Here is a 27977-nt window from a genome sequence, read left to right as displayed (position 1 = left end):
ATTAAGTGTTTCTTTAACACCAACTTGTTGTTCAACTCCAATAAAAGTCACCAAGTGCTGCCTTGTTTAACGGCGTTGAACCCACAAACAAAGATGGATTGAATGTGTAATTTGGAGCATGAGAGGGAAAAGGCGCAATATTTCCTGCAAATTAATTCTTATCATGGTGATGAATAATCAGGCTTCTTATGAGGAAGAGTCAGTGGAATACAGCAGCACTTTGAGCCGTCATAATTAACAGACTCGTCCAACAATGGGCACATTCTCAAAGAGGCTTCTTATTAGCAGTGACATAATGGCTAAAATGCATATTAAAATGGGCATTTAGACTGGAAGGGATCAAAACTACCAATGCAAACTGGGTTTTATGGTCCACACGGTTCATTGCTGGAGGTGGTCGTGACGCCGCCGTTACCCAGGGGGCCGTGCACGCCTCATTAGCAGCAGGAGATGCTTTGGCCACCGATGAGCGAGATTCAGACTCTTTGGTGGCTTAACTAGATCCGGTTTAAATCTGCAGCGAGATCTGGAACGGCTTCCTGATGAAGACTCATCATCAGCGCAACGATTACTTCACAGCATCGTTGAGGTTTTTTGGAGATCTCCATGAATTTCCTGGTATCCATGGCGATCAAAGCACATTTTTATAAAGTTTAATGGGAATCAGTACGAACAACTCTGCACAAGAGCGATTCTTTCTACATTTCTTCAGACTAGCTGAGACTTCCTTCTTACCTTATACAGTGACCTGAATACTTCTACATTTTTATGCACTTTTTGTCCATTTTTCTCCAATTGGAAATGAGTTTTGTCATTTCAGAGACCAATAAAAGTTTCCAGTTTGGGAGAAAATATGATTTAAACATCAAAATGATTGAGGCTGAATACTTTTAATACACAGATGATCAACTACAGAATGACAGAGCTCTAATTGTGCCACAATGTGACCAAAATAGTAAACGGAAACTGATAATAGACGGTCAGTTTAGTCCATTTTAACAGATTAAAAGACATGTTTTTATTATTAGTAAGCTTGTTTGACAGTGATAAGTGTTTCAGTTTTGTTGTACAGTGTTAAAAAGAGTAAGAAAGAGAGAAATCCCTGTGCTAAAGCTAACTAGCATGTCATTAAACAGTGTCGCTTACCTTTTTAACAGGTAAATGGAGGGTTAGGGCAACTCCTGACTCCAACTCTTCTTCTGTGGTAAAAAAACATACACAAAAAATTAGATATATGAATATCTTGCTGAACATTTTCCTTCACTGATTAAATGCTGGTAAATAATAGTCTGTATTAAAGCTGATTGATTTATAGTTAAAGTCAGAGTAAGATGTTAATTAAACATCTTGGAATAAAGATCTTAACATCATTATACTAAGATGTTAAATAAATATCTCTGCATAAACTCCTACTTCTGTTTTAAACACAGATGAATAAGGTTGTTAATAGGTTGTTGTTACAGTCTTTTATATTTCTTTCACATGTAAATGTACCAACAGTATTATTGTAAACACTTCTGGTAACAATCCGGAAACTCAACTTCTATTGTGAAAATCCAAACATGCTACTTCTGGTGCCAAGTTCACATCAAATAAACTATAAATGAAACAAAAAACAACTGAGGTCCTATTACTGTTACTTTTATCATAGTTTTTTATTTTTATTTTTTGACCCCATCAGTCAGCAGTACTGGACCCAACTATAGTTTAAGCTACCTAGTTCTTCTTTGTGGTTTATTCTATCCTTAGTGTAGCTAGTAAAACTAAAAATGGTACATTTTAGGGATAATGTAGCTTAAATTAATCTACTACATTGTTGCACACACTAGTATAGTTTTTATATACCTAATCTTAGCTTAACCTAGCATGCTTTGGTTGTAAAGTTGTGAGTTTTAACATTTTTGAGTTCATGTCCTTCCTTAGTTTCAACCACTTTAGCTGAATTTATGCTAGCTTAGCGTAGCTTAAGCCTATTTTAAAGAAGGTATGCTAATTATTTTACTATAGCTAGATTTACAGATTTACTTTAACCTAGATTAAATTAGCATTTTTTTGTAATGTAGCTAACATTAGCTTACCATTAGGATTTATTTAGTTTGTCGTCTCCTACAAACGCATAGCTTAGCTTAAAGTAGCGTGCTTACATCAGTGCTGTTGAGTTCAGCTTTCCATATCATGATTTATTTTAACCCTCCCCTACTTTAGCTTTGCTAACCTAGCATAGCATACAGTGCCATAGTTTATGTTAATATATTGGTTTACATACTTTATTTTTTTTATTTTTACTGACCTTGAATAACCAACCTGTTTCTTTTACCTTTGCTTTGTTGAGTTTAATCTTCTACATAAAGTATATAAAGTCATTGCTTTCCATAGTTATGTATACTTTAGCATATCTTAGCTTTGCTAATGCTAACCTATATGCCCCTAGCTTAGGTAATCTTAGTTTGTCCTACATTATCTGAACTAAGATCAGGAACCGTAGGTTAACTTGCATCTGCACCAAGACAACTGTCTTCATGTGGTTGACGTATATAGAAGTGGGCAACTTTTTGTCTTCTCTCAAGGTGCACTAAGGCAAAACATTTTCTCATAATTCAGACACCAAAAGCATGCCATGAGCTAACATGCCAACTCAGGTAAGTTAAGCAAATAAAAGTTAAAAGCAAAGCGTTCAGAGGGTCCAGGTTTCTCTCCGTCGTGAGGCGGGTGGTTGGGATCTGTCAGTCAGAGTCATGAGTCCTCCATCCTTACTGAAGAGCCTGTTCCTCTGTGAGCTCGTCACGGGTGATTACAGGCCTCGCAAGAAAAATGAGATACTGGTTGACCTATTTCTGAGCACTTTGTTTCACACGCGCCCCCTCCAACCAAAGTTGCCTGTTCCTTTCATTTTTTATTTTATTTCAGCCTCTCTGCCCACCGGTCCTCTCAGAGTAGAGGTCAGGTCAGAGGCCACCTGGCTCTTCCACGTTGCTGAGCATGAGCAACCTGGCAACAAAGGCCTACTCTTGTTGGGGGATCCGTCGCTCGGTGCCAAACTTTCACCTTCACCCCCTCCCCTTTAGCCCCTGTGTGAAGAAAACCCCTGCAGGGATGCTTCAATGGGGGCCTGTGAGTCCCCGTCCCCCCACGGCAGTAAAGTTTTAGACGCTGTCATGAGGCGAGTCACACTGAGATCTCATGAGTGAGGAAGAAAGGTGGGAAAAAAAGAGAGGTGACGCACCTCTGCTTTGACTGGAGGACAAAGACACCCGGAGGCGACGCCGCAAACTTTCTGTCCTCCATCAGATGATGAACCGCCGCATTCGGCTGTCAGGATTTATTTTCTGAACGCGCTTAAATGCCACTTGAACAACTCCTTTTTCCTTATTTCAAAGCTGAATTAATAAAGAAAACGCCTAATTGAAACAATATGCTGTGTAATTAGATGAAAGGGTGTTCGTTTCCCGGCGCCACTGATGTCCTAAAAGAAGCCCGTTTGTTGAGTTTTGCAGATAAGAGTTGAAGAAACGGCGGCTGGCAGCGGGCCCTTCGCTTCTCAGATCCTCAGCAAAGCAACATGGGAGACCAGGGGTTTGCTCTTAAGAAGAAGTAAGTAGAGTTTGTTATTCCGCCGCCTTTGACTAAGGTCATATCAAATTAACAGACGGCTGACTGAATAAAAATAGCATACCATTAATTCATTTTTTTCCCCTCCACTGCTCATAAATCTTAAAGGTTGACCTGATTTTTACCATTAAACTGTGGAGAAATTAAAACAGAGGAGCCACATGGACTAATTTTAACCAGCTCCGGTTTCACGTGGGAACTAAACCCCTTACAAACACAATACTCTGTCACTTGCATTTTCAATTATCCGCTGGCGTGGAATTTCAAACTTTATGGTCAGAATTATAATCAATTTTCAGGTGATAAAAAGAGAGAAAAATAAACAGCAGAATTGAGGCTGGACGACGCATTTAATTGCCACCACATTCATTAACAAGCTTAACTCTTGTCTCGGCGCACTCAGCATTCAAATACATCCTAATTATTTCTAGTTGAAGGTCTTAAGATTGCCAACTCTCGTGTTGGCCGATGATAAAAAATGTCTCTTTTCAAACTTAATCATTACAAGTACATTCAGCGAGTGTAAATGGCTCAGAGGTTGGAGGGACGCATTAACTCTCGTGTCCATTTTTGGTTGAATGGCAAAGAAAGAAGAAGAAGGAAAAAGCAGATTACAGCCCTAAAATCCCACCCTAACTGATGATCGCGCTCATAAACAGTCAATTATAGAATGTTTACTGTGGCGTCTTTTTGTTTCTCTTCGCTTGATAACGTGCAAGAGTGGCTTTAGATTGACAAGGATTTATGGGAAAGGGGAAAAAAAGCCAATCATGTAAACAAGTCCGCGGAGGAGAATTAAAGCGGCTAAATCAAGATTTCTTTTTTCACTTTTTTATGAAAACAGACAAAAAGACGACGAGATGCCCGACGTTTAATGAGGAGGAGGGATGATGGGCAGAGCTCGCATTGTAATATGCAAATCAGAAATAGTGTCTGATGGCGTTCTGTACCACAGCCGATATGAATGAGGCCAGAAAACTGCGGTGGTAATTGAGTTTCAGGAGGCGCAGTCAAACTTGTGCCAAGAAGATCCCTCCATGCTGATAGAAAATCATCTAGAATAAACCAAGAGTTGAGCAGACAGTACTGATATCTTAGGTTTTTCAGAGTAAAAGTACTGTCGGATGTGAACTTCAACATGTCCAGTCCAAACAACTTCTTCTTCGCAAAGGTGGAGACCCAAGGAGAGCTGGATGTATTCATTCATTTCTAAAAAAAGACTCATTTCTGTTTCTTTTATTATTGTATTTATTATATCGTGTAATATCTATAGATCAAATAAGCATTGCCCACGAAGAGCCACCCCAAATTAACGGAAGATATTTCAGGTCAGGATTTACAAGAAAACGTGAAAAACCAGACTGGATTGGTGGACGGGTAGAGAGATGGACAAATGAATGGGTGGAGGATGAATGGATGAACAGAGAGACAGACTGTTGGTTGGATGATCAATTGGTTGGACAGACAGACGATCAACTGGTTGGTCGGATGGATGATCAGTATGTTGGATGATCAATATGTTGGATGAACAGTTGGTTGGACAGACAGACGATCAATTGGATGGATGGACATGCCGATGAAGGACGGACCATTAAAACATCAGAACAGATTTAATTCTAGAAAAACAATATTCAACACTGATCCAGACCTGGAACAGACTTTAATCAAATTCCACACTTTCCAGACCACCAGTTAAATTTTAAGAAAAAAACCCCAGTTTGGGTTAAAATGCAGACCTCTCTAAGCCAATGACTTCTTATTCTTTTTAAGAATGCCAGATGTAGTGGAAAATGTGAGCATGGCGCTTTTATCAAGGTGGTAAAGAGCTTTAAATTAGATTAAAACAAAAGATGTCAAACAACCACAGGCAGTAAATCCTTCAACGGACTCCCTCCTCTTGTAATCAAGGTGTAATTTGCTGTGCAGCTTTGAAGACTCCTCTCATCCCGTCTCTCCACTGCCGTGATTGTGAAACAATGAAACCGGCTGAGAGCAGAAACTCTGGCGAATGCTATTAATAAAAGACACGTCTCGTCACTCTTAATATGGCAGGAAAACCTAACGGCCTTTGAAGTCCTACCCTTTCACTTAACTTAACCCAGTCTCCACTCATCTCTCGCTCAAACTCTTGGCTTTAATGTGGCGAGCCAGCCGGCCTCCCCCGCACCGTCCCAACAGTCACGTCACTCTACGCCTTCAGAACCGGGATTATTTGCATTTCCTGGTCCGCTTGAGCTTCAAATCACAAAAGAAGACGGGATGGCTCAGCATAAAATAAAAAAAAGGAGAGGCAGAGATCAGGGAAGAAACCACCCCTAAAGTAATGTGGTGCTGCTGAACTCAAACCAGATGAATCTTCTCTATTTTTACCTTTTCCTTTGCCAAGGAAACATCAGGCACATCCTGTACACTTTCCAAAGAGCAGAAGGAAGAAAGATGTTCAACCCCCTAAAACACTTCCCTTCCAGTGTTTGCCTGATCCTGTTGTGTATGATCTTAGAGAGGGGGATATTGAAAGTGATATGAACATACTCTCAGATGAATACGCCTCTCTCGGTGTAGAGCCAGGTACGAGACACTTCAACTCTCCATGTGGCATCAAAGCTTTACAACATGGTGAAAGACAAAAGGCAGAGATGCAGCTCTGCACAACTAAACACAGCAAGAGAAGAATTCCTCTAAATGAGTTTGTATGTTTATTTAATGCCAAAAACATACAAGCACAACCAATGGTTGGTACTTTGGTACTTACAAAGTGGCACCTTGAAAGTATTGAGGAGACACATTGACACTTAAATACCTTTAAGTACCATGTGAAAAGTATTCACATGGCAGTAAAGGGGTACCATCAGGGTTACTGAAGGGTACCAATGGGAGTACATCCAGGGTACTTTTGGGATACTGATTAGGATATCAACAGGATGAGACTTAAACTGCAATGCTCCAGAATAAACATTCAGTGAAAAATGCAAGACCTCACTTTTTAAACTTTAGATTTTGGGTAAAATATCAAGTTTTTTCAAGAAAACAGTTTCAAGTCCTGAGACATTGGTGTAAAAGTTCAAGTCAGGTCACAAATCTGGTTCATTTTATCCTGGTATTTATTTAAAATTTGTACCTCCATACTACAATAATCTCTGTTGATGATTTAGATGGAATTACATTCTTCATGACTATTTTTTAAACAATTTAAATGTTGCAATTAAACCAAGATTGGATCAGATTCTGCATTATTGTTAATGTTTCTACATAAAATTAGGTTTTTCCAACAGACTTTCTGGTATAAAGCAAACCAAAAGGTAGCAGAACTAATTAATGTACATCTGACTTGCTTGTCACAACGTGTTGATTAGGAGATAAAATCACCAGTAAATGCTTCTCCACTCTTCTATATTTTGCACACCTATTATAACCTTAATCCCACTTTGTTCAACGTGACTTTACTTGAAAGAGATGTTTGTGAGAACCTTCGTTAATATGGCCCTGTGTTTTACTGGCCTGCAGCACCAGTGATGTTTCCAAACAACAGTCCCAGCACAGATCTTCACCTCTGTCTCAGCCAATCAGATTGCATCTCCCTGCATAAAATGTTGGTGTAACTAAATCTCCAATCCGCTAATGGTCCCATAAAATGGCATTTCAATCTAACAGGGGCTCGGGTTCGCTCTCTTTCTGCACACTGGGGATCAAAAAATAAAAACCACTCTGGGTATTTCTGTGACTATTCAGCGACAGCGATTTCAGATCGCCCGTCATCGGTAAAAAGCTGCAATTTCTGCAGCCGCCATCATTGTAATCACACATGCACAGCGGGGTGAAATCAGCTGTTTATTATTGATTTATGTCAACCCTTTATCACATTTAGATTAAGCTGATTGTTTATCATCAATCTATGAAAACACTGGGTGAAGATTGTTTTACATCTGTGGACTTTTCTCCATTTCTCTAATTGCTTTTTCATATTTTGCTTCATAACGCCTCACATAACTCACTCAGCTCCATAAACGTGCAGCAAAGATTAATGCGATGTGTTTAAAGCTAACCTTTTCTGGGAGTCAAGCGGGTTATTTCTACTTTAAAACTGGAGCTGCACCCTCCCTTTACATCCTCATCCTTATTAAAGACATTCGAGGACGCGTTGTAGCCAGGAGGCACGGCTCTGATATATATGATTCAGTGTCATTTGCAGGGGAAATCTGGGTTTTACAGCAGGCTTATTCTGCTGTTTCTGACTGCAGCGCAGCAGGATTTTCTTATTATGCATAAAAAACCTTCCAGAGCAATTAAAGAAAACAACCAGCAACACTGTCACATGAGAAGGTAGTGAAAAATACGTTTCTCCTGCCAATACGGGCGTCAGGCAACCTATTTTGTCATTTATTCTGGGAGGACACGCCGACTGTCGCAGTGACGGTCGGCTCCACAGCAAAGCGCGTCTTTCTAATTTATGTCCTGAGTTTTTTGCACACAACTGGCGAACATCCATCTGTGGCCGGGCCTCGCTTGCAAAAGCCTCATAATTTAAACTTCTGAGAGAATCAAAGGGGTGGAGTGTCTCTCGCTTTACTTCTCAAAATGTGATTTCTTTTTTCTCTCTCTTTAGCGGTTGGAGGAGAGAAACTTTCCTCCTTTACTCAACGCTGCAATACAAAAATGATGAATTATCAAATTATAACCTCCACCTCAAATTATTGCTTATATGTGAGGTTAATTTGGTTAGAAGACGTCCAAACTAAATATGATGGGGTTCTTCAGACGCTTTTTTGATTAATTGTAAACATTTGCCACCCAAATTGTTTTTGAAAAGTGGTAAAAATTTTGATCCATTCTGCTTTGTTTTCAGTTTCAGTTGAATAAAGTTCTGTGCTGAAGTTTTGGAGCATATAATGGAGCAGCGCATTAGCACTAGCTTCCGCTAAATAACTTGTTAACGTAGCTCCAAAGTTTAGGGTTCGCACCACTAACGTTTTAGCTAACTTTGTTTTTTATCTGTTGCTGAATTTCTATACATATGTTGGTGTTTGATATCTTTTTGTCTACTTCCTGTTGTCAGTCGGGTTCTAGTTTGAGTAATTTCTGTGTCTAACCTACAGAGGAACTTAAAGTTTGATGATCAAAGTTAGCGTAGCTGTGAAAAAACAAAACGAAACAGAAGAAATCTGTTTGTGACCAAATCAGTAAATAAAGGGTGAACCAATCTATAATAGATCTGTTGCAATAAACAATGAATCAATTAACTGCAGAATAAATTAAAGCAGCTCAATGATTTTCATTTGGATGATTTGTTGTTTTTGTCTTTTCTCTCTTCCTACCAAAATTCGGACGATAAAAGTTTTCCACTTGGTGCTTTGGACTTCATTTCTTTTTGTCGTTTTTATTGTTTTACTTATTTATTTTGGATATTTACGATGTCTTCCAGTTACAGTGTTCCTGCATTATTATGCCATTATATTACCTGAAACTGGTATCAAAACAACAATATTATCATTTATCACAATAATTTCTGAGAATTTATCATCCAGAAAAATTTGTCATTGGGGCAGAACTTGCTACAACCAGAGTCCTGTAGGAAAACCTTCGGAAAAATATATTTTTATCTCATTTTATTCATTTGATGATATTATTTTAAGGCATTTTAAATATTTTTCCACTGTTCCTTTGATCACGTTCAAGGCCACTTAAAGCAAGAAGCCTCCTTGATGACAGAAAGAGGGACGTAAATTATTTACAGCTTTCCCTCCTCTGTGTTTGCTGTCCTACATCCTCACTGTGTTTATTTGAAGTGAAAGGGTGTGGCAAGAGTCGGGTAAATGAAACCCAGCTGTCCGCCGCCGAGACATCGAGCGGCTTCCTCCGCCAGAGCGAGCCGAAGGTTGGGGGGAGTTCTCCGACATGTAACAACACGAAAATCAGAAAACACAAACAAAACGAGTCATTCGCACACCAAAAAAGAGAAGGGTTGGTGTAAACAAGCGGTCGTGCTAAAACAATACAGCTGGGTCTCCTCTTGATATTCATCGCTCACTGTTTACCGCAGAGGAGAAAGGCTCCGGCCCCCAAACAGCCTCAGGTTCCTCAATAACACAAACCAAGCTGGATTCACTAAGTCCGGCTCTGTGTTGATGCATTTAGAGACTGCGACTTGGCACGCCGCGACCTGCTACTGTCCAAACACATCAGGAGAAATGGGAATCATGTGTCCTCTTACTGTAGAGGCACAAGGAAAGTTTGGCTTCGCTGGATTCTTTAACGAGAAATCACAACTTCCTCCCAACGACGACGAAATTCATCCACATTTTATTATCCAGGACACATTTTCCTCAGCAACATTTACTAAACTAATCATTCCTCTTTATGGAGGAAGAGCTTATCATATGCAAAGTGCTCAACATCAATGTCTTCATATCCTCGTTTGAGAAATTCATTGCGCGGTGAATTCCCTCGGGAACGCCGCTGCCAAGTTTCTGCCTCGCTTAAACTTTTTTTTTTTATTCTTTTTATTTTAATTCTCTCACTTTAATTCAACTTGGCACGTTATTTCTCAGAAATACCGTCAGGCTCCGGGGAGGAACATAGACGTGGTCTCACTTGTTAGTGCGGGTTTTAGTACTGAATAAGGATCAGACAATGGCTGAGGGGAGAAGGGGGCTGCAGTCTGGCGAGGTATTGACACAGGAGATATCGCTCCAACAAAGTGGATCCGTGAGAAAAAGAGATCCAGCGAGCGGAAAGAAAGAAAGAAAGATTATCTTAATTATCATTCAGGAGCTGCTTAGTGCAGCACCTGTGCATGAATAATGTCATTTATAGGCACATTGAGATGTGCATAATTCCCCCTTAAATCATGCACATTAGCGGCATAACAAGGGATGAACAAGTCGGCCTCTGCGCGGCTCAACGAGGAGCGAAGGGGCTCATTGTCAGCGCTTCAGTTCAACAATAAGAATGTATTTCTCTATTCAAAGACTCGTCTCCTTTAATACTTTCTGCTTGGTCCAGAGCAGATGTGAGGTTACATACGCTGCTTCATTTTACACGTGTGGCTTTAACTGGGACACCTCTGTAGCATCAGGTTTTATGATCAGCAGTTGTCCTGGTTAAGAAAGTTGCATGCAATTATTTTGAAGGTGAACTGACAAACGGACCTTTCTGTTTTGCTTCAGGAGGGAGCACTTTCTACTGTATATTAAAGAATTATTTACTGAAAACAAACTCCTAAAAGTTGCTGAAAAATTACTTTTATATTAGTTTTGTCTTATTTCAAATGTACTAAGATATTTGCTAAAGACTTGAGATTTTGTGTTTTTGCAGTGTAAAACCAACTTTATGTTTCAATATGGCCGCTCTCTGCAACAAAAGTAGGAAGATGCGCTGAATACAAAGGTAAGAGTCTAAAATAAATGTTACGTGTGGTGAGTCAAATCTGAACCATTTACAAATGGTGCTTGCTTATGGAAAGTAAAGCTTAAAGGCAACATTTAATGCAAAATTGACATTTTGCACATTTTTATATTTCCATTTTGGTCTCTACTGCTTCTAAAAACAGTCCAACCACTTATAAAAAAAAGATTAATTAATTAACATATTCTGGTATGTAAAAAGTTTCAAAAACCTCTCAACTGTTAAGTCACATTCGACAGGCTCTGCGCTGTTACCTAGCAACTCCAGGGGAGTTCCACCCGTTACCTAGCAACCGACGCAGAGTTCTAATGTCTGACCACTTTTCCCTTTTCCAATGTAACTGGAATGCAGCATTTACCTCAGCTGATGGATACAAAATGGCCGACACGGGACAGTGAGGTTTGTTTTTTACGGTTCGTCATAAAGCAGTGATGTGAAACAATGAATAACCAAAACTATACCAACCTGTGGAGAATTAGTTTGATCTAATGTGCATTTTCATGTTTTCTTGTTTATATTCAGAGAAATTCAAAAGAGGGGAATCTTAATTTTATCTTCTCTGTCTTTTCAAAAAGGTCCAACCAGGAACTAAGTTTGCAAATTATTCTGTGGCTGTAAACAAAACAACAGTTTCTCTGTTTTTTAAAATGTAACATTGTTTAATGTGCTGTCCGTTATGTGTGTGTTTGAGGAAAACTGGTCTAACAATTTGTGGTTATTAAAGGAGTTTGAATTCTTTTGCACTAGCCAATATGTTTCGAAGCCATTTTATTAATAGAAACAGCAGCTATCAGCAGGTGCAGCTGTTACCACACATTAGTACGAATCTCATCGGCTGAATTTTACTTTCAGATGATTTCTGCTAAATGTTCTTTTTCACTCTGAATAAGAGCTTTGTTGGCCTGCTTTGGACTCCGGGTTCATCTGAGGAAGGATTCCAGGTCACTAATCATGATATCAGGAACATGAAGGGTTCTGCTCATGCACCACTTGCAGAAACTTAAAAGGAAAAACTTTAGATTCACGCCCGTCTTGTGTCAAACGGTTCATCTCCAGCTTTAATTTGAGAACACAGGGTGGAGTCTGCAGGAAACAGACGGCGCCGGAAAGGATTCGTCATCCAAATCGGATTCTGCGTTGCCACAGGAGATCAGGGCGGTGAAAGATGCGCGCGCTCCGGCATCAGGAGTAGTAACGAGGCTGTCATCACGGAGAAATGTCAAGTATTCCACCTCGCTGCCGACTCCTCAGCGCGGCCCGCTGCCGTGGAGGCCCGGCCCACGCAGTCAAAAGTTCACAACAACAACAGAGGGCATTGTGGGTTCTCTCCAATCAGAGCACTTGTGAATGCTAACTATGCCAGCAGAGATATGCAGTAGGATTGAACTCGGAGTGTGCATGCTGGGGTCAAACTGCAATTTTAAAACCCTTTGAGCGCTCCCTTTCAGCCTGGGCGGAGGACCCTGTGGGCGGGCTTCGTCGTTTTGGGAAAAATGTCAGTCGGTCACAGAGAAGGGAGTGATTGGATCGACTCAACACATTCTGTTGCTTTGTTTGTAAAACATAAAACATCTCTCAAGCCAAAACCTAGAAATGTTAGCGGCGAAGAAAAGGTGCTTTCACGCTGAGCATGATTTAAAGTGTCTGATGCTCCTTTTGACACCAAAAAAACCATCAACATATTCATTTTCAGACATGAGTTAAAATATACAAAACCACAGAGGCAAACAAAAGCTGACCACAGCAGAGCTGGAAAAATAAAAACAGGATCAGACGGCTTCTCCGGTTTCAGCCGAGATGGAAAATAAATGCCATGACTCTTCTGCTACATTTAAAGTCACAGTACAACCTTTTTGTCTTGAGAAATGAAAAACATGCAAATTTGTTGCCTTTTGCCCACCTTTAGAAAACACAGAAGTAACTTTGATGTCAAGAAATGTTAAATCTGGAGGGCTTACAGCTGTAAAAACTTTATACACAGAGAGTTTCCATTAGGTTTTGGCATTATTTTGTTATTAGTTAAAGATAGACACAAAGACCGGACCGAATTTTTAGTTTAGCACTTCTGCTCATTTTAAAAACATTTAACGCAATTCCATTCCCTTAAAAGTAACTTTTCCAGATAAACTTCAAAGTGCTAATTTTGCTTGATTGTTTTTGTTAACTCTCCATTGATTAAAGCTCAACACCTCTGGCAAAGTTTTGCTTATCGACATTATCTAATCATGCTTTTATTTTGAAAAGAGGAAAATTGTTTATGCAGCAGTTCCATTTCCTCTTCTTGTGTTCTCTTTAAAACTATTTAAAACAAGAAATTTACACAAACAAACTAAAAGGAGGGAATAAGACAATTATTAAGATAATGCAATATCTAAAAGCATTATGCATCATGTATAGCCTTTAGCTTTAGCATTAGCTAAATATTGTGTTGGTGTAGTGTTAGTGAGCTAACTTTAACTTAACTTTTAGCACAAGAAACTTGCCCCCATTTTGACTGATTTATTTTGCTTTCAAGCCCTCTCCCAAACAATGAACACATTACATTTGTGGAATATAACCAACACTAGACAACGACGAAGCACTCGTTAGCTTATCTTTAGCTGATCGAGAACATTTGATAACAATTTGATGAATAATAATTGATTTTGTAATAATAATACCAGGCGACTGACCAAATTTGATTAAAACATGACCAGAAATTTATAACCAACCATTGATTAATGAGTTTATCCATTTTCTTTCTTTACGTGTGCATCATGAGGTGAGATGTTTAGCATCCTTAAATCAGGAAAGCGTGATAAATTGTTCCTTTCAGCGCTGGATGTTTTCCTTTCTGGTTTTTGTACCTGACTACATCCCCAGTCAGAGCTTCATCTCTCTGCTCTCCTCCCCAATCCCTCGATACCCAACCTCAGGAGCAACATAATGATTCACATTCGGATCATTATTCTTAATACCTCTGAGTATTCTGCTAATATCTGATAATTGCACTGCAGTGACCTTAGGACAAACGCCATTATGAGTTTAAGAGCTGACTGCTTTTCGGAGATTTTATTCCCTCTGAACGGTTGGAAGGGCCCCGTGTTTGAACTCAACTTATATTTATCAAGCCTTATTCCCGATATTTAAGATACTGCAATACAAATAAATTATTCATGTCAATTAGCTTTTTATCTTTCAAGATACAAACTTGTGTGATCTCCTTAACAACTATTTATTTCATACCAAAACACGGCTCTCCCTGGAAGCCCACTGCTATCGCCCGAGGACATGTCTTTTAAATAAAAGCATCAGAGCTTTGCATACCTACGATTTGCATATTAAAGGCGCCGGGAGACAGATGATAGAAGAATCGGGCGCAGCAGTTTAATCATCACTCAACTCTGACTGGAATCCTAAACTCTTTCTGGTTTCGGCCTTCAGAGACGGCAGGATGAGCCGAAACCTTTTCAAGTTGCTGTTGTTGGAGCTTGGTGGTTGCTCTTAGTGTTTGTGACGACTCCAGTGATGGAGCACAATAAAAGGAATAAAAAGAAGAGGAAGCATGACGCCTATCTTTAAGATTGTTCTTACACACCTCTGTTAAGCTTCAGGAAGTGAATGGAGGCAGGTCGAGTTTTTCTAAAAGGAGAAGCAAAGTGGAGGCGAAAACTTCCTCATCTCAGCCGTGCGTCACGCTGATCTCCTCTGATTGGCTGCTGCCCCGTGGCGACACATGCCCCGTTTAATCCGAGGAGACGCAGCAGCAACTTGCATCACAAAGTTAAACTTGCAGCGCTGCAGTTTTGGACTGAACTCGCAGAAAAAGTTTGTCCTCTTCAACTCATCACCAAACCCGATGAAAAGTTTATTTAAACATGAAGGTTTTCAGGAAACTTAACCAGGTTAGAAACAACCTGGATTTCTTACAGCAGAGTTGACCCCTCCTCCACGTATTGCTGCATCGGAATACACCAAAAACAAACAGATGCCACAATGATTGGCAACCTGAACATTTAAAAAAAATAAAAAGCAACAAAGACAAAAAGAAGGACAGATGGATGGAAAGACAAAAGGACAGATGGACAGTTTGATGGCTGGAATGATGGATGAATTGATGGACAGATGGACGAGCGGACAGATGGATTGATGGACAAATCGATGGACAGACAATCTGATGGACGTATGTCCGATTCCCCTACATAAAAAGCAACCAAAGTTTGTTTTTTTATCTAAACTTTTTTCATCTTAGGGAAATAAAACACATCCTCAAACATAAAAAACATCCGTTGCATCCCAGGTCCAGGATGCCCTGAGATTCATTCAGTTCAGGAGCATCAAACTAGGAAACACCTCAAACACCAGGGACCCTGTTGCTAAGCACGGTGGAGGATGTGTGATGCTTTGGGATCTACAACTACCACTCATTAGAATAAAAAGACATTTTCAATAGAAAGGATTTCAACCAAAGAACCAACAGCTCCGGTCCAACATATCTCCATCTGTCTCCATGTTTGGACGCTGCAGAGGAGCTAGCTAACCTCTGACTCAACAGGAGCTACAAGCCACAGCTCAGTTCCTTCAGCCGCCATCACCCTGACTTCCTGTGATGTTTGCCCCGTGGCGACCGCCGTCCTGGACGAGTCCGCTATCGGGTCGCATCACTCGCTTCGGACCTGACCCACTTCAGCCAGTGACCCGCCTCGTCCCCAGACCCTGAAGTCTAATTAAAGCCTTCATGCCATTACGCTCATCGGCACCGACAGCAGATTGATGCTTGGTGACATCATGCAAATGAGGCCGAGGCAACTTCTCCCACAAACTTCCCCGGACCGCAGCAGATCATCGAATATTTACGCTAAATCTTTCATATGCAGAATTAAACGTTCACAGGAGCTGGCTTCTTCTGAAAAGACCGACTAGCCAGTGAAAGATTCAAGATGGCGACCATTTTTCAAGATAGTCATCAGGGTAAAAATTATTTTTGCACTACATTTGTCAATATTTACTTTTGGTATCAAATCATATACAATTGGAACGATGGGTACCAAGTTTCTTCATAATCTTTTTTTTTTCAAAATGGCCGCCATGGTTGTCATGGGAAGTTATTTTTGCAATAAAATTACCAGTTAAACAAGTTTGGTGTCAAATCTTACATATTTTCAATCATAGAAGTCATTTGAACTTTTGTTTTCTTTGGTTGGAATGGAGAAAATATATTTTCACTAAAATCTGCTACGATTATTAGCCACAGCTAACCAAAAACTTGGGTTCAATAACCGAATGTTAGCGCTGCAAACATTAAACCTGCACAGCTCATAAGAAAAAAATAAGTGGAAGGTTAAACCACTAAGCACATTTAAATATTAGCAGAAAATAATGTTAAGCACCTAAAAATAGCAGAAGCTAATGCTAAACAGGAAACAATTAGCAGAAGCTAACGCTAACGACTAAGATGACTGTCTCAAGTTAGGCCCACTAACCACAATGTACGAAACAAGAATAATGTTAAGCTGCTTAACCTAGCAGAAGTTAATGCTAAACCACTAAACACAAAATTAATGAAAGCTAAACACAAATTAGCAAAAGCTAACACTAAACTGATAAATAAATATTAGCAGAAGCTAACATTGAGCACAAAAAAAAAGCAGAAGCAATTTTGAAACCGCTAAACACAATAAAACATTGCTGGAAGCTAACGCAAAACAAACATTTAACAGAAGATAACGCAAAGCACAATAAGAAATTAGCAGATGCTAATGCTAACCATTGAGACAACTATCAGTATGTGTCAAACATCTTCATGTCCTTCAGTTTCTGATTTAGCAACATATTATAACTTTAAAGTTGGATTAAAACATATGATGTGACAAATTTGCTTAATATACCCAAAAACGGCGGCCATCTTGAAAACGGGCTGTGATCTTGATATTCAAGAAGGAAATACAATAATAAATATACAAATTCTACAAATTTTTATGGTGGTATCCACACTTTTTGCAGTATGCTGCGCTTTGCGTGGATGTCTTGATCCAACATGGCTTCTCTCCTGGAAGGCGGCACCTCGCTTCGTCCCGGGGACGCCGCGCTCTCGCATGTAGCAGGCCGGCTGGACCCCCCTGATCGCTGCGGCTGCTGCAACACACACGCATTTACACCAGCGAGCTGCAAACGGCTCCAAGCTGCCCAAACAACTTGCGGGCCTGAATGAGACGAGCAGGACGACGCCAAGAACACGCCGGTCCTCACAGGAACTGGACGTGACTAAAGAGTGGAGGTAGAGAGGAAGACGCAGGAGTTTCTCTGCGTGGTTTTATTCTGGCCAGGAGTTTTATGAGGAAGATGAGACGTCTTCTGAAATACCAGCAGATTTTACTGCACTGAGCAGTTTAATCATTAAATCTGAACATTTCTCACTTAATTTGGAATTTAATGAGACGCCATAGAGATGAGTTTTAACTGATTATTGTTTAACATCAAGTTTTATCTCCAACCATCAAACTTGAGAAGCTGCTTCAGTAAGAAGGAGGTTCAAACTGCGGGCGCAGGTCCCGTCACACTGATGATGTCATCTTTTCTTTCCACATGCATCTTTTCTTTCCGTTTTCTAAATCAAAGTCTTCTCTCAAGTTTTGAAACTTTAAGTTTCCAAATTCAAGTTTCATCAGTAAAGTTCACAAAGAGGAAAGGAAGGAAGGAAGGATGGAAGGAAGGAAGGAAGGAAGGACGGACGGACAGAATCATGGACAGAAAGACAACTCATATTCAAAAATTTAAAATCTGGAAACAAAAATAAAAACAAAAACCGATTTATTCCTTCCTGTGAATTTTCTTGCCGTTTTATCAGTCGCTGTTGATGTTCATTTTAAATCTGTTTCCAGATAGTTTTTTCTGCAGCGTCATATAGTTTTTTTAAACTCTGACTCCTTCTCGTTTTGAGGCTTCCCCTTCTGGGCTGCCGTAGTTTACACTGAAGTCTTCAGACTCTGTGCATCCTTTAAATTGATACTTGGCAGCCGGTCTTCCTGGTTCCCAGAGCCAATCAGAGCTCGGCGTCAGAAGGTGGTTTGGATCTGGGTAATCAGGAGTCGGCTTTTTGTACGAGGAAGAGAAGAAAAACACCCACACGGGTTGACACGGCGCTCCCCTTCCCCCTGCCTTCCTGTGCAAACTTGGACTCGGTTCCGAGTGAGAAAAGCCGAGGGGGGTCTGGCTTCACGGCGGAGATGGAGGATGCAGAGTCCATCCGTGTGTGTGTGTGTGTGTGTGTGTGTGTGTGTTTCTTGTGCACAAACAGAACAGACAGTCCCAGAAATGTGAAATTCCAACAAGATTTAATATGCAGAGTTGCACAAATGGCATGACTCGGAAAGCCTCCAAAAGTCTCTCAGAGGTAAAAAAAAAAAAAAGCTGCTGTAAGAGGGCCAACAACGTAGCGGCGCTGATTGAATAATACTTTTTGATCTGTAGAAACACAACACCAACCTAAACTCTGCAGATTTTCTCCACCTTCCAGTGAAAACCTGCTGGCCTTCACTCTGAAAGCCGGAGAAAAGTTAGAAATTTGCCTGATTACAAACTCTGAGACAAAATGGCGGCGGACAAGCGGCGCTCAGCAAAGTGTTTCTGCAATCCAGACGTCCAAACCCGACATCTATCTGCAATTGAATATTCCCAATTTTATCCGCCATTACCCACAAAACCCCTAAAAGTTCCCGTCCACCATTACTCCTGTCCCACATGTTCATTTTCTTAAGATATTAGGCAATTTAATTACAGTTAAGAGCATTAAGGAGCAAATTTAAGTATAATTTGCAGTTCATGAACTGTTTTTGAAAATTACTCTTAATATAATTAACTTGTGTCATTAGGGCCTAATCCCTGCAGGCTACAGAGGGAAATGCTTCCTTTAAGAAATTACATACGTTCAGTTCCTGTTGGACTGCAGAGGTGGAGTAATTATCCGTTTCCACGGGAAACGGGCCGTTATTAGCTCTGCAGAAAACCACAGAGAGGCCCGGTTCTGACAGAACACACCGATCCAGGTGAAATAAATCACTGGTAAAGAATCCTGCAGATCAGAGTGTAGCTAAACATATTCCTGGAAGATTTAGTGGAAGGAAAAGCTAAAATGATAACAAAATGGACTCAGATTGTCTGCTGTATTTAAGTAGGAATGAGATGCTGAACTGCATCAGGGGTGCACAAACTTTTCAGCCTGTGATCCACAAGGCAGAGTAAAAAATACAGAATCGTTTCCGCCTGCAGAAGAAAATTAGGACCAATAAAATAAAGATAAAGAAAAAAAAAACTGAATTTTGACTTTTTTCCCTTAAAAGTTTGACTCTAATCTGCAAATTCTAACATTTTTTTCAGAGTTCTAATTCTGTATCAATTATGTCAAAATCCTAATAAATAGTCAAACATTCTTAGTTATTTAAATTTTTTTGTTACCATATATAAATCATCACATAACTGTTTCTTTCTTGTCATAGGATTCATAAATCTTAACTTCATTCCCTCTAAGTCTGTCATAAATTTATTTTAGTACTAGATTGAGTTTTAGGACTAGATTTGTCTTATGGTGCACAAACTAATGAAACATTTCTGATTCCGAGGAAAACAGTCAGAATTTCTTTTCCATTAGTGGCCCCAATATTCTTCCGTACATTTCAAACTAAATACAGAGTCCAATAATTTTATGTATTTTTAAATGATTTTCTTTGACAAAATTGGTTAAAATGGATGTTATTTAATGTGACATTTATTTATTTCATGACATTTATGTAATTTTGTCCCTCTTGGCTTTCCATACACCTCAGTGTTCAGCTCCCTATGATTTATTCAGCTTGTTCTGATTTTAAAGTCTGAGCTTTGTTATGTTTGTGATGGTAGGACGGGAGAGATTTGACAGCAGGGGTTGATTCAGGTGTCATATTTTTACCTGAAGGAAAGAGAAAGTAACGAATAACCTAAAAATTACTAGAAATATTCAGTTCTGTTACTTCTGAATGAGTAATTTAGTATTTAGTGTTTTTCTTATTTAATAAAGTTGAATTTTTTTCTCATCTAAATAAATATGCTCAGAGTAAATGTTGGATTTCTCCACCTCTTCACCAGGAGTATAACGGCAGCCATGTTTCTTCAAACTTTTCTCCACTGAGGCAGAATAAAACTGGTTTTGGTTTCTGACTGGAGCAGCAAAAACGCCCCAGAGAAGAGGGGCAAAGGGCAAGACATCATGGATTTTTTATGAGCACATTAAAGCCAGCCTGTTCTTCCTCTGGTGAAGTACGCCGCTTAATTAGAGCAGATATTTCCTTGTCGAAAATCGTGGGGGCCAGCGTCTAATTAAATCAAGAGGACAGTGGCGATCTCAGCGATGGGAACGCCCAGGCAGCCATCCACCAGCTTCATAAAACATGCATGTAGAAGAAAGCGCTCATTTAGCAGGAGCTGCAGCTCTCTGAGGGTCTCTGAGCATCGCACCTTGACGGTTAGCGACAGTTTTCTCGACGTGTCGCTCCGTCTTTGGCCGGGCTTTAATCAGACTCCAGCCAGCTAACTGACCGCTGATTCAGAATGATATGATTACACCTCCACCGGCATGCTGAGCAGCTCTGAGTCAGCCCTCCACTCTCTCTAGAAAACGCGTAATGAACGATGTTCCCTGCACCCAGCTGGGGCCTCGCACATCCAGCCATGATCCGGCATCCTAATCAGCCGTCAGCCAGGAAAACGCCGCCGCCGCTGCATCAGGATCTGTGTTTGTGCATATCAAAAGATTTCCACAAACGTGTTGGCAAAACACATAATCGCTCTTCCCTTGAAGGGGAGACGAGGGCCGGACAGACGGACAGATCGTTTCTTTTGAGTGCTGTGGGACACGTGACGCGCCGGCTGCTGCTTTAATCCAACAATTCCAGAAACATCTGATCCGATAGCCAATCAAAAGAACAAGATGTTCCTCCAAAAGCAGCACAAACAGTCTGCAAATGCAGTCAGAGAGATAAACTTTCATATTCATAGACATGGGTGACATTTACACGCAGACCGCATGAGGGACTGGTGCGCTTCACGAAACAGACGCAACGAACATGTAGAAGCATCTGACCAAACTTAAACCAAATACAGAGGAAACTTCTGAACGATTATTCTGGTATTAAGTAAGTAGAAATAATTGTAGTTACACTACCTGATCTAAAAACCAGGAAAGATTTGATTTCAACTTCTGGGATGAAAAGAGCTTTATATCCTTTAATTAAAGTAATAAAAAAGATTTATTAAAACATTTCTTTAACAATTTTTTTCCTCGTATTTAATCATTTTGTTTTTGTAGCCCTTTGAGATCTCGAGATCTAAAGGGCATTATACATAAAATCAATTATAATTCCTATTATTATTAATTCAGAGTATGTAAACATCTGATCTGAGCTGGAAGTAACAGAGGAAGATTTCTTCTTACCCGACTCAACTGGATCTCTTGACACTGAAGACAAGCAGGCGGCTCATCTCCCATCTGAAAGTACAAAATTATAATGAATCTCTGCTTTTTAAAAATAAGACAAAGACAAAAATTTAACTAAATATTTAGAAATATATTTTAAAAGAACAATTTTATAGAAAAATAAAACATTACAACAATTATTTCAATATTTTAATAAAATTTGAAAAATAAACGACTAAATAATAAAAAACAAATTAAATGAAAATAAATAAAGTTTTATAAAAATTTTAATAAAAATTAGAGATCAACCCGATGAACACAAATGAAAACATGAAGTGAGCGGCGATGGCAAACACTTCCGGGTTTAGGGGGGAAAAATACGAACTAAAATCTTTTCATCACATAAAAGTAGTGTATTTATCCATGGCAGGATCTCCAAAGTATAGAGAAAAATTAAAGAGTGAAACGGTGACGTTGGTCGAGCAGGTGTGTCATTTTAGCATACCAGAAGTCTAACATGCTACTTTATTAAAACAATATGTTTGTGAAGGAATGTTGCACTGCACCACCTTTCACCTTTACAAACTACTGCAAAATAACAACTAAATCTTAATTTATTGCTTACAGAATGCTAGGTTAAGGGGCCAGACGGAGTTAGTTTGAGGAGAACAAAAAGCTTATTTTGGAGGCTGCCGCTTTACACAATGTGCTTTAAACATTCCGCTAGCTGTTCGCTAGCTTTAGTGAAGTACCGAGGCTTTCGGTATTTAAAGGCATTTTAACGATCACTTCAGAGAAAAACTTTATGATTTGAAACGTGTTCTCACCAGAAACACAGAAATTCAACATGGGACAGCAACATTCACTCTCCTTCCTCCGCTTCATCTTCTTTAGTTTTATTGGCGCTTGGAGGGGGATGATAGTTAACCATTACCGCCACCTACTGGTGTGGAGTGGTATATTCAGTCTGCTCCTTTTACTCATTTAAGTTCAGGTTTCCCCTGGACTGAACCACATTGAGAAGCCTCCAAGTTCACAACATGAATAAGAAACCTTTTTTGAGATGATTAGTGTAGACAAAGAGGCTAGCAGGTGGCTTCTTCTTCTTCCTTTTTCTAGGAAAGCATCTCGTTTTAAAAGAAAACCAGCCTTCTTTGACCTTTTTTCTAGCTTCCTGTTTGTCACTTTTCTCAGTGAACAGCTAAACTTCCCTTTGGGAGGATATTTCCAGCAGCAGACTCCCAGATCTCAGCAGGAGTCCGGTTAGCTGTTGCCAAACAGGGTGTTTCAGTGACAGCAAGCTCATAAAACCATAAACGTAAATTAATAAAAATCCACGCGGGGGTGCTTACAGAGCTGTCCAACACCACCAAGGTGTAGCAAGCCCCCGCCTTCATTCCCCCTTCGACAGGGAGCGCATTGTTGTCTTTGTGGTGCTGTGCAGCTGCCGTATTCCCGGGAGGAGACGGAGACATTTCTCACACCGTCTCGCCTCCAGAAATCCTGCTTACAGGGAAAATGTAGGAAACAATCTGTGAAAGAGGCCTGAGCCATGTTGGAGAACCAGCAGGTACTTTCTTTAGAGATGTTCCCTGGCAAGGCGCGCCGCAAAAATGTTACAAACACAAACTGCAAGGTTTTAATTAGGACTTCATGTGAGAGAAGTGGCACAAAACTGAGAAGGAAGGAGGAAAATAATTTATGGTTTTCAGTGCTTTGAGAAAAATCTTCACAGATTAAAGTTTCAAGCTCAGTTACTGGCCTCTCCACTAATTCAGTGGAGAAAGCAGAAGCTTTAGCATTAGCTTCTGCTAAATATTGTGTTGGAGTAGCATTTTAGCAATAGCTTCTGCTAAATAGCATGTTAGCGTAGTGCTTTAGCATTAGCTTCTGCTAAATATCATGTTAGTATTATTATCTAGCGTTAGCTTCTGCTAAATACTAGCTTGGTGTAGCGATTTAGCATTAGCTTGTGTTCAACACCTTGTTGGTATTATCATTTAGCATTAGCTCCTGCCAAATACCATGTTGGTATTATTATCTAGCATTAGCTTCTGCTAAATATTGTGTTGGAGTAGCATTTTAGCAATAGCTTCTGCTAAATATTGTGTTGTTGTAGCGATTTAGCCTTAGCTTCTACATACCATGTTAGTCTAGCATGTTACTGTTGCCAGAACTAATGTTTCTGATTATTGTTTAAGGGTTAGAGAGGCTAACGTTTTAGCTAGCGGTGCCCACCACTGGGATTGCTGCAGTTACAACTTTCTCCCTGACCCATCTGCATCGCTCCTTGACCTCCAGGTTGTCCAATGTTCTCCAACAATCCTCTGAGGCCTTTACAGAACCCAGAGGGTTGATGACGCCGGCTCTGTTTGCTCCTCTTCACCATCAAGTTTCTCAAATCTCTATAAAATACACTAAAAATTGAGAAACAATGCTTGCTGTAAGAGTGTAGCATTAAAACACCCACTTTAAGTGTATTTCATGGTGTTCTCCTTGCCCTCTGTAGCACCGCTGGCACCGGGCTGCACCACCTGCTCCGAGCCTCTTTCCAGTCCAGCCAGAACCAACAGCTGGCTGCTCTTCTGACGCTCTGATTGGCTAATCCCTGCTGGTCAGTTGCACTTTCTTCCTCCTAGCGTGTCATTGAACTTTCTCCCAGCCAGTGCCAGGTCAGACGAGAGCGATCTCTGCCTCCTCCGCTCTTCGCCTAGCTTCGTCCTTCACCAGCCCCCACGCCAATGGACCGGCCTGCACACGTGAATAATTTAATGAGGTCGAAAGTGAGAGTCTCCTCTGCTTTCTCCTTGTTCATACCCATCAGATGGGAAAACAAAAACCCCACATAAACCTGATGCTAACACCTAATAGCTCTTAGCTTTAATCAGGAACCAGTTTTCATTAAGATCTTCTTTAGTCCATCAGATTCGTTCCTCTTCTTCTTTATTCTACTAACTGACCCAGGTGGCTGTAAAAGGGAAATAAAATGTCGTAACTTGATGCTCTTCTGTAGCAGTCAGTCTTGCAACACATCTGAAGAGGTTTCTGACTGAAGATAATTGCTGTATGACTCTGTATGACACGCTACTTGTTCAGAATCTGGGCAGTTGTTGGTGAAAACTGCTAATCCACTTCATTTGCTTTTGCCACTACTGTTTAAATATTTGTCTCGTAGAGAGTTGTTGGAGTAGAGTGTATGACCTTTGCCTGTTATGATTGATGGAAGAGGTGGTTTATATTTTCTGATTGGTCCCGATCTGCATCCATTATCCCTCCTTTTCAATTCCTCTGGGACTTGGGGTCAAAGGTCAAGTGTTATTTGAGCTTCCAGCTAAAGAAGCTACTCCAAACCTGAACACCTTCTGGAGGGAATTTGAACTTTATTGGTTGAAGGCACCTGGTTTCTTTTCTTTTCTGTGCCGCCTGATCCTTTCTTCATCTGATTCAAAGCTGTTGGTTTATTTCAGGCACTAATCTGTTCTCCAGCAGAGCCACCCTGACTTTAAGATGGAAAAAAACCAAACGTCTTTTTTCAACAAAACCTCAAACCTATTTTCATACGCTGGCTTCCGTCTGGCTCTATCACTCTTACTTTTCCTCCATTTTTCCATTCTGCAACACTTCTCCTTTTTCCCAATAAATGAGCAGAAATGTGGATTTTTCTCCTTTCGAGGACAAAGGGATGCAGGTGAAACACCAAAGCTGGAAAAGATGAGTAAGAAAATGACAGATGAGTGTTTTTCAAGCGGTTCGGTTTCACTGCTTAGATAATCAGTGGAGGCAGCAGAGTAGCCTGAGGCAAAACGTACACTTAGCTTTGGTCTAAGCGTGGCCCAGCAGTGAATCATCAGAGCTCAGCTGTCCAAAACACACCACCAATCTGGACGGGGCATATGGCGGCATGACTCTGGTATGAATTACTACTACACTCCTGCTTGTTGTTTCTCCTGCCTTTTGCATGTTCTACGAGCTCCCAGCACCGCCGCACATCACGGCCAATCAGCATCAGAGAGGGCCGGGCAAGATGGAGGATGAGAGCAGAGAGGGGGCGGAGCCAAGGAGCGGCGAGAGGAGAAGGGGCGGAGCCAAGGAGCGACGAGAGGAGAAGGGGCGGAGCCAAGGAGCGACGAGAGGAGAAGGGGCGGAGCCAAGGAGCAGTGAGAGGAGAAGGGGCGGAGCCAAGCAGCCGACAGCCTGCAGGACGTCAAGATGTCCTCTGAGGACTCAGACAGAAACACAAGACTGGACTCAACTCATCCAACCATTTTACCATCCAACCAACAATCCATATGGTTTCCTTCTCCATGTTTGTATAGAATGTAATAAAAACATTTCCAGAGTGAAGCACCGTCCACCTTTCTCCATGTGAGAACCTTCAGAAATGTTTTGCATGAAAAAGTCTTTCTTCCACACCTTTTCTTTTTACTGCTTCTCCCTCTACGGAGTGCTGTCTAATGAATGTAAAATTTCTCTCCCCGTTTCCTAATTCAGCCTCTCCACCACTCTGGCGTTGCAGGAATGTTTCATCACATCCATCTCCCACCTTTGACCTTCCTATTAGTTGCCTGTGAAGTCAGAGAGTCAGAATCTAAAAGATGTAAAATGTAAAAGCAGAGGAAGGTTGAAATTTCTCCCCTAATGATAGCGATGTACTCCAGAGGATTCCCTCTTTGCCCATCTCTACACAAGCTCTCACTCTCTCTTCTTTTTCTTTGCATTTCTAATTGTTCACAGCTCATCATCAAATTCATCAGCTAATCATTTAAGACACCCCCTTCCCTGCTTTTATCACAAATGGTCCAACGGTACGACGATCGATAGGAAAATCAGAATATGCAGAGCATGTTCTGGTCTTTTGGCATCGCGCAACCTTTGGCGCTTTCATCTCTGCCTTTTGAAGTTGCTTTCGCTCCGAAGAGCGCGGCTTGAGTGGCTGATGGAGACGGGCCTCTCCTCCACCGGAGAGGACCTCTCAGCTGGAATCCACCTGCCATCGGCAGGATGAGATTCGCAAAACGAGACACTCCTCTGTAAAAATCTCCTGTTTTGTTTTGTTGTTTTCTGTTTAGGTTGATGTAAATTGCTTCCAAATTTTAAAAATTTTTTTCTAAAAATAACATAAGTTAGTTGTTGTTTTTGTTATTGTTATGTTATTGCCTGGTGCATAGCAGTTAAACTGTAAAAGTAAAAACCAAATTGCTATTTTTAGTGTATTTACATATTTAAACCTCACCAATTATGCTTGATTTAACCAACAAACAATAAAGCAAATAGTTTACTCCTTGAAAACTTTACAGCATAATAAACAAAGGTATGAACGACCTCTGTGCCAAAAACAAGAGCTAGCGTTGTGCTAAGTAGCCGCTAATATACAAATTAACCCATGAAACTGCTAGCAATTTTAGAAGATCAAAGCTCATTTAGCCTTCATTGCTTATGACATTCAAAGTCAACTCATTACGCTGGGAAATACTCACATAAGCAAGCAAGAAGTAGTTTTAAAGCCAATATAGCTCTATTGCTTCAGCTGACGGCAGAATAAAAATCACTTCCGGTTCGCCAGGAAGTCACTTCCGATCCACCGCCAAGTCTCTGAAACCAACGTAGAGCCAGATAGTGGAAAAGGCGGACCAAATCCAAAAGTTATTTCTAATTAAATGTAAAAGTTTTAACTAATTCCAAAAATAAAGATTGGGGAATAATCTTTTAAGGTAGTGGAACAATGTTTAATGGTTCCACTGTCACAAAATGTTACTTTTAGCCTCCAATACATACATGCATATACTATATTATTACTATGTAATTTTACTGAATGATGAGGATTTCTTGAGAACTAAACGGAGTTTCTGAGCAGATTTGCAAGATTTTGGTCATTAGCTTTCTGTAGAAATAAAATAAGGTTTAATTTTCTTTAAATACTAAATTTAAATTGTTTATTAACATAAAGTAAAAGGTTTTCTGCATGTGTGTGTGTTAGACTAAGATACTAACATTTACCACCTAAATATAGTGAAATAAAACTATATATTTACATTAACAAAAACCAATGAATTGTGACCTTCAAAAAAAAAAAGATGATCAACACAAAGTGTGTCTTTGACTTTAACGATGTGCTTTAAACAATGGATAAAAAGAAATATTTTTAAACTGATTTTCTGTTCTTTGGTCGCAATAGAAAACAAACATTCTCAGTACATTTAAACATGTAGATATAGTAGCTTTAAAAAATAAAAAATAAGTAAAACATTTATCATCACTTCTTTTTAAATGTAACTTTTTTCTGTTTCAAGGAAAATTATGAGATTTTGTGGCAAAAAGAAATCCCTCACAAAATAAAATTAACTGAAGTTGACCCAATTTTAAAAAGTAAAATAGAAAAATTAATTAATTTTTTTAAAAGTCAAGTATTTGGGCTATTTTTAAAATTTTGTACTTAAAAACAATTTTTGTCAAAAAAAGATTAAAAAGACTCGACACCAAAAATGAAATAGACATTTTGTAATAGTTCCTTTTACAATATGAAAATAAGTGAAACAATAAA

At 40.0% G+C, this 27977-nt stretch overlaps 1 long non-coding RNA gene across 1 annotated transcript in view; it reads right to left on the bottom strand.

The window, feature by feature from the left end:
• Window positions 1-26991, bottom strand: part of LOC122827358 — a 193141-nt gene extending 166150 nt beyond the window's left edge. The window contains exons 1-3 of the long non-coding RNA XR_006370038.1: window positions 26914-26991; window positions 21455-21508; window positions 1147-1199 (exon numbers count right to left, since the gene is read on the bottom strand). This is a non-coding gene — a long non-coding RNA (uncharacterized LOC122827358). The remainder of the gene's footprint in view (window positions 1-1146; window positions 1200-21454; window positions 21509-26913) is intronic.
• Between the last annotated feature and the right edge of the window lie 986 nt (window positions 26992-27977).

This window comes from Gambusia affinis, linkage group LG24, assembly GCF_019740435.1.
Source record: "Gambusia affinis linkage group LG24, SWU_Gaff_1.0, whole genome shotgun sequence".
In the NCBI taxonomy this organism is placed as follows: Eukaryota; Metazoa; Chordata; class Actinopteri; order Cyprinodontiformes; family Poeciliidae; genus Gambusia; species Gambusia affinis.
This window is presented reverse-complemented; position numbering and strand designations above follow the sequence as displayed.